Consider the following 7,464-nt stretch of genomic DNA (forward strand, 5'->3'; position numbering starts at 1 on the left):
GCCACCACCCCTGCTCCTCCCTCCTCCAGGAGGACGCGCCGCCGCCCATGTTCTTCCTTCCTCCTGTCGGCATGCGCGCCGCCACCCCTCTGGCCGTCGCTGGCATCCCGTTCGAGCCCGTGGATCCGAGGAAGATGGAGACGATGGATGACGGGAAGGAGCAGCGGCTGCCTCATGGAAGCAGATCGTCGACAAAGACCATCATCGAGGCTGCTACTGGTATGTGTTGTGCAATCTTCAGAGATGAAAAAATATAGTACAGAGAGGGGGGAGGATTGCAATTCAGACAGATTGGCTGGTAAGGTTCAGAGATGTTGCTGAAGATTTTTTTGTTATGCAAATGCATTTCTCCTTGCTTTAGGTTTTATGCATATGTGACCGCGATTGCTATAAGTTGTAACAAAAGACGTAGAAGTGGTTCTGCTCTTTCTGTTTTCGTGTATTATCATTGGTTCGAAGTGGAAGAGGATTAGAGCATAGCATGCAATCTATAGTAATCCAAAAAAAATCTGTTTTGTAGGAGTTCAGAAGAAGGATTCACATCAGTGCAAATCTCTGGTGGGAGTAAGTTCAGAGGGGGGAAATGCATCTGGCCCAACCGCCTCGACCTCAACAAGCCCCGTCAAGATTCGGCACCGTGGGCTGCACCCCCTCTCTTCCTTCGCAACTAGGAGTTGTGGAGGAGCATTGATTGGTTGTCTACTCGGAAAGAAAAGAAGATGAAGTACGTGACCATCGTAGCTACTGTTGAAGAGACGTTGTGCGGCTGGTTGTGGATGAGAATTGTCTAGCCGGCAATGGATTTCCAGCAAGGGCGGCAGAGAAAAATCCATGACGAGATGAACACCACCACGACAGCATCATGGATGTGATCGAGGTACCTCTGTTTCCACAGTCCTACCAGGTGGTTCCAGGTTCAGATTGTTTATAGAGTAATCATACGCCGATAGTGTGTGCGCAGTCTGTACAAAATGGATAGGCGTAGTTTTTATTAACCAACTTGTTGCATATTATTGGTTCTAGCTGAAATATCTTTTTCCTTGCATCTTACACCAAGAGAGATTCAGGGAAGAAGTGAGGTGCATAAGTATAACAACAAGGCAGGCAAGATAACAGGGTGCAGGCTTCAACATTCAGTCGTTGTGGCCAGCATGCACTCTTATTTCATAATCTACCTTGCATGTCTTATATTTGAGAGGGAATTAGATTTAGCCTCGCCGTGCCATCCATCCCGGATGCTACTAAATTGTGTAACTACCTAAGTTCTTTTTTGACTGTGCAGAAATAGCATTGGCTGCAACGACGGAGTATGTTTTACATGTTTTTTTGTTGATGAAAAAGGTATGCGTTTCATCTTAACGTACACTCGACGAAAAATGCTATTTTGCCAAAGAACGTCTTGTCAGCTATGGTATTTAAGCTCTGAGTTACTAACTCAATGAGGTGTATTATAAGTTTGGGGCTACTATTTTTTTCCATATACATAAATGTATTTGACACCTCTGAGCATCTAGAAATCTTGCAATTGGTAGATAGCATTTGCCTTCCGAAAATTTTCCTTGAGACCATGAGAGTCTGAAGAAAAATTGATTAATTATTAATGTTGTTATATTTATGCAAGTTGAATGCTATTAAAAATTTCTTATTTCCCTTATCGGGAATGAATTGTGATTTATACTAGCTGTTAGACAAATATTGGAACTTTTTTACACAATGTGCATGATAGTTCTTTTTAGAATACGTAAAGAAGTTTGTGTCCTGATGAACTCACAGAAAAAGAGATTTGAAATTATGTCCAAGCCTAAAGAAGGGCCACATCTAAAATAGAACACCACACCCCTTTTTAAAATGACCGACGGTTGATGTTGTTGCATGTCGTGGCGGGGACGGCCGTGTAGCAGCCGTATGCGCACTGCTTGTGCTGGGCGCCGATCTGGAGGCCCCTGATCGGAAGGGACGCCACTGGAGCTGCTGCGGGAGATGGTAGTGGTACGCCCAGTGGCAAGGCACCATATGACAGACAATTGTGGTCTGCATTTTTTTTTACCAAAATATTGAACATGTTCTGATTTTACCAGAATACTGATGTGGACATTCAAGCTGCAATAGTGGAGCTGCATGTGCTGCTATAGATTGGTCCTTGCAGCTTATGAAGGCATCAACTATTGGCGGCACAAAATTGTGGAGCTTAAGATTCCCCACCCTTATTTTTGAAGGAAAGCTAAAGTTCGGGGTGCTAATCTCCGAGGATTTTCTCAATGGTGAACATTTTTCTTTTGTTTCTCTTGTTCTAATTTATACCTCAAGATGCAATAGTTCTTATTGTACTGCTTGGATTGCTCTCTCATTGTAATCAATACTGTTAATTAATATATAATAATCATATATTTTTCATGTAGGAGGGTTTATTTAACACTAACAAGCCTTTCAAGTTTTTATATGGTAATATGGTGATAGGTTGGAATGTTTGATCACCCAGGAATGTGGATTACTATCGCAGGATATTTTTCCTCTTGATGGTGCTTCCACTGAATGTTATGCACCCCTGTACAACCATATATCTAAGTTTGCCTGTTCATTGAGAAGATTATATTGACTATTCAATTTAGGGTTCAACCTTTGAATAACACAGTTCTGGCTCAGTAGTTTGAGATTCTATTGTGCAACTGGATCTTGATAGACATCTAGACCTATAGCTGCGTTTTATTTTCGTTATCCCTTTTAGAAACTTACACGCTAACTTGGTGGATTAAACTGGTGTTCTAATTAAATGATAAATGAGTATAAAGATTTTCTTTTTTTACTGTTATATGACAATGAATGAACATGTGATCGCTATCCAGATTAGTCAGGCCATCTTGCAAATAACTATGGGATACATTATTGATATTTTCTTAGGATGGCCAAATAGACATGCATTCTTTGCTAGGTTAAGTTTTGTTATTCTTTGTACTTATTTGCTTAATCTTTGTAGTGAAATAGTGCAAGATGAGGAACTGGCTCAACTTCAGAGTTTCAGTTAAGTGCACAGTTAAAGAAAAATTGTAACAACTCGGATGCACAGGTCAAATATCATGATGCAGAGTAGGCACTAAACCTAATGTATCTACTAGATTTTGTTGTTGCAGATTAAATGGTTATCTTATCTGTACACAGCTGATTAGGCAGTATAGCAGTACCTGCGCGTTTAGTAGTTGTTAGATAGTTTTTGTGCATAGTTGAGCTGTGTATTGAGATGGGAAGCCAAGTTTTTTAATTTGTGGATTCCATTTGTCAGACTGGCGGCATTCCTTAATTTGTGATCCCTGGTTATGATTTGATTCTTAGTTATATTGTCCTATGGAAAGAGCATTAGGATAGGACAAGCAAACAAGCCTTTCGACATTCATGGTGTATATTTTGTTTCACCGAGCCGTGTTGCTTATGATTTTGAATTCGAATGGATCTGCTTCTGTTCACTAAAGAAATAAATGCATGGATAGACAAGGTATGCTCTAAGCTGTTTTCCCTTAGTTTAAAGGAAAGATTAGTAGTACATGTAACTGTCTTTTCTTTTCTTGGTATTCAAACAAGAACAAATCACTGTTGATGTTTAAACTCTCTAGAATCTCATTAATTTTATTATTCCTCTTAAACTTCTGATACAAAATTAGAGTTGTAAATTATTTATTCTGGCACAACCAACTGCTTCTTCTTCTGCCTAGCTTGCTTTTGATGAAGTATTCCTGGTGACCTGGTCAATAGACTGCACTTGCCTATTCCAAGCACATACAGGCCTAAGGATGTCCTGTAAGAAAAGCTTTAACGAAATCACTTTGGTTTGTAAATGTCCTTGAGGATTGAATTAATAGAAACTAGCAATTCTTCTGCCTAAACTGATTCCTGCAAATTTTCTTGCCGAACTACTACATGGTAATACTCCCTCCATTCCATATTCTAATGCACATAGTTTTTTGCCTAGATTCCGAAATGTAGTGCGCGTAAGCTGCTTTGGACTAAAGTAGCCCTGGACTGTTCACAGGAATGCAGCAGCAGACACCCACGTGCTGTGACAGAGCGAGCAGCTGGAGGGAAATTCCTGTCCAAATGAGAATGCCAGCTCACGCATTGGTATAAACACTACACATAAAGGCGCATTATAAAGTGGAACAGTGGGAGTACTAAATTCATATGTAATACTAAATTCCTACTGGTCATAAATTAGATTTTTCGACAATAAGTACCTAAGTCTATGTTATGTTTAAGTTAAAAAACAATGTCGATGTGAGCCATACATACACCAATTAATAAAGCGGTTAGTACTTAAATCGACCGTCATGTCCTATGTGCCTTAGGAGTAAGTTTTCATCTCCACCATTGACCCTCTTAAGGTGGCTATACTGAAGCAGACCCCTTATAATTATGAATGGTTTATGAAGTTGAAGGATGAAACTTGAACGGACACTATGTTGAGGTTTGTAAAGTGAAGCCTAAGACAAGTTTGAGGGGGTAATATGGACTTCTCTCAAACTATATTACCAGAGGACAATGAGGGCCTTGAAGACAATGACAGCGATGAGTTTCTCCTGGTTCTGTTTTGTTGTAGGCGAAGTTCTTAATTATAATTATCAATGCGTTTGTTTTTCTTAAGGATGCAGTGACATGCAAGGCGAGGCAAATTGAAGCCAAAACAGCAGGACGGTTGGAAGTGTGCCATTTTTTCTGTATAGGTTAGTGATTTTATCCTTTTTGTAATTTTTACATTGCTAGGTACAGTAGTTTATATGAAATGATTTGTTAGGGCAGGGGGTGGTTCTTCAATCTTCAGGGAATCAAGCGGTAGCACCGGATGCTGACATGCATGGAAGGTAGGAGTGATGGAGTATATGTATTTGTAGCAATTCATCATCGCCCATAAATAAATCATCTTTGCCCCGCTTCCTCTGTCCGTCCGTCAACTCAAATTTCTTTGGTTCACAAGTTCGTTTCATCGTACATCTAGGTACACTAGAACAGAGAGAGTACTTTCCTTGAATGGCTCATGCGAGTAAACTGACAATAGTGTTCATCCAAGATGCAGTTGTATATGTATCTTCATAGAGATGTAGATGCGTAGGTAGTTCAATAGTGCACATGTTCATCGACAGGGATGTAGATGTAGTATACAACCGAGGTTACATTGACAAGTTAGTCCATTATGCTCCCAGGAAAAATAAAATATGGTATATTGTTTCACACTATCATCAATAGTGAAGCTTGTATTTAATATTTCTTTGTTTTGCAATGCTGAATATTTGGGGAACACACAGTAAGGTGTAATATGTAGAGTATAGACTACAGATTCACCGAATCAGCTTGAACATTGTTATATCATGCTTCATATGATTTGGTAATGATTTTAAAACATGGAATGGGGCAAATAAAGTTGAAACCTGGTACTGTTCGTCACAGAAAAAACAGTTACTATCGAGAGGTTTCATACTGACATTATTTCTTACCAACTAATGGTGCATTTCTCCGGCCATGATTACATCAGCTAACTACTCCATGATTACAGCAGTAAACATTGATAGGAATACAAGCATTGGAGTACTCGCCATGTTCGAGGAATTCGTAGCTGATGGCGGCATCATCATGGAGCAGGCACCATCTTCTCCTCTATTTAAACTGTAGTACTTCATGTACTCCCACTTGTAAACTTTCTGAAATGCAAATCCACTCCAAGAATGTGCTCTGAAATGGAGAAACATGGAGTATACTCTAAAAATCAGTTTGGTGCCCGCCCAGTAGATCCATCAAAGTACTCGGCCATGATAAAAAGAATACTACAACATGAGTACTACAACAGAATCAGTTTGGTTTGAGCCAAGGAAGAGTACTAAAATCCTGATAAAAAGAATACTACAACATGATAAACATGATTTCAGAGATGTTGATTTATAGTACATGCAAGCCATTGATAAACATGATTTTCAGAAATGTTGATTTCAGTTAAACTACTACATTTACTCCAAGCAAATACTCTAAGAAACAATACAAGTACTACAATACTGAAAGTACTCATGTAGTACAATACTCTAGGCTGAATGTACTCCTACAGTACTGAAAGTGTACTCCTGTGAGTACTGAGTTTACTGAATTCAGAGGCATCAAAATTTCACACCCAAGTTCAGTCATCTACACATGGAGTAGTGCAACCGAGTGGTCTTTACCATGCCCGAATCGACGAGAGGCAGCGGCGGCAGCAGCAACATCGTCCAGCAGCAGCAACCGCCTTTCCAATCTCTCCTTGCGCCTTGCCTTTCCAATCTACTCCCGCGGCAGAGAGCAGTTCTTGGCCACATCACATCTGCATCCATATTCCATCCACAACAACAAATAGTCACAATCAGCTCCAGAATCTCTTCTTGCCTTTCCCCGAATCCTAGGCTCTAGAGATTGGAAATGTGTGGGGAAAATTAAAAATGCAAACCTTGCAGGTCGAGCGTGGGGAGCTCGACTTAGGGGGCGACCTGGGAGCAGGTGACAGGTAACTCGCAGCGGACCAGCAGCGTCAGGGATGGCAACGTCCAACACGGCGCTACTCCTTGCAGGTCGATGGCGACGAGGAGCGCTAGCGTTCATCGCCGCTGTCATCGAGCATGACAAGGTTGTCGTGCCCACGCTCCTCACGCTCCTACTCGACCTTGCTAAAACAATCAACTTTGGCTCGGCCATGGCGCAAAGGATGTGGGTGAAAGGGGGAGGCGACACGGACAAGAAGGCTAGGCGGCGACACCTGAGGAGAAGGGCACCGATGCGGCCGAGTCACCGGCGCAGGTTGAGGGGGAGGTGCGTCGCCGCCGCAGGCTAGGGATTTGGGGGAGTGGGTGAGCGAGGGGAATGAGCTTGAGGAGACGACTGAGCGAGTGGGTGAGTGAGTGAGCGAGTGAGCGAGGAGCAAAACTGAAAACCACTGATATTTCATAATGTTCTGACAAATGTACTGCAAAACCTTCGACATTCAAAATACAAGCATTTATTTTTTTATCACTATATTCAAAATAATACTAAATTAGGAAATTGCAGGGAGGTGTCGAGTGCGGCTAATCTGCACCCGGGCTCATCTGCACCCCCGCTTAGAAAACAATTCAAAAAAAATACTAGAAAAATTCAAAAAATTCCAATTTTTTTTGTGGTGGTAGATAATTTGACGCGTGAGGTGCGCACCTAAATTCAACTCATTTGAGCATCTGAGCAGCTCTCGGTAAAAAGACAAAATCAGGGTCTGTAAAAATGTTTACTGTTCATGCACTGTTTTGATCCGATTTGTCTTTTTTGCCGAGAGCTGCTCAGATGTCCAAATAAGTTGAATTTTGGTGGGCCCCTCACGCGTCAAATTATCTACCACCACAAAAAAATTTGGAATTTTTTGAATTTTTCTAGTATTTGTTTTGAATTTTTTTCTGAGAGGGAGCAGATGAGCCCGGGCACCGTTTTGAGTTT

General features: G+C 41.2%; 2 long non-coding RNA genes across 10 annotated transcripts; one reads left to right on the forward strand and one right to left on the reverse strand.

Moving 5' to 3' along the window:
- Positions 1-6: 6 nt before the first annotated feature.
- On the forward strand, positions 7-5,718 carry LOC123106772 (uncharacterized). 9 transcript variants are annotated; one of them, XR_006451503.1, is made up of 6 exons: positions 7-219; positions 521-877; positions 1,283-1,989; positions 2,079-4,709; positions 4,781-4,847; positions 5,537-5,718. It is a non-coding gene; the product is annotated as an uncharacterized lncRNA (long non-coding RNA). The 9 variants fall into 9 exon arrangements; XR_006451491.1 differs by having other exon boundaries at positions 5,540-5,718; XR_006451509.1 differs by having other exon boundaries at positions 4,786-4,847.
- On the reverse strand, positions 5,478-6,721 carry LOC123106805 (uncharacterized). Its single transcript, XR_006451516.1, has 3 exons — positions 6,452-6,721; positions 6,192-6,328; positions 5,478-5,712 (listed from the first exon to the last, which is right to left on the reverse strand). It is a non-coding gene; the product is annotated as an uncharacterized lncRNA (long non-coding RNA).
- Positions 6,722-7,464: the final 743 nt, after the last annotated feature.

This window comes from Triticum aestivum, chromosome 1B (genome assembly GCF_018294505.1).
Source record: "Triticum aestivum cultivar Chinese Spring chromosome 1B, IWGSC CS RefSeq v2.1, whole genome shotgun sequence".
In the NCBI taxonomy this organism is placed as follows: Eukaryota; Viridiplantae; Streptophyta; class Magnoliopsida; order Poales; family Poaceae; genus Triticum; species Triticum aestivum.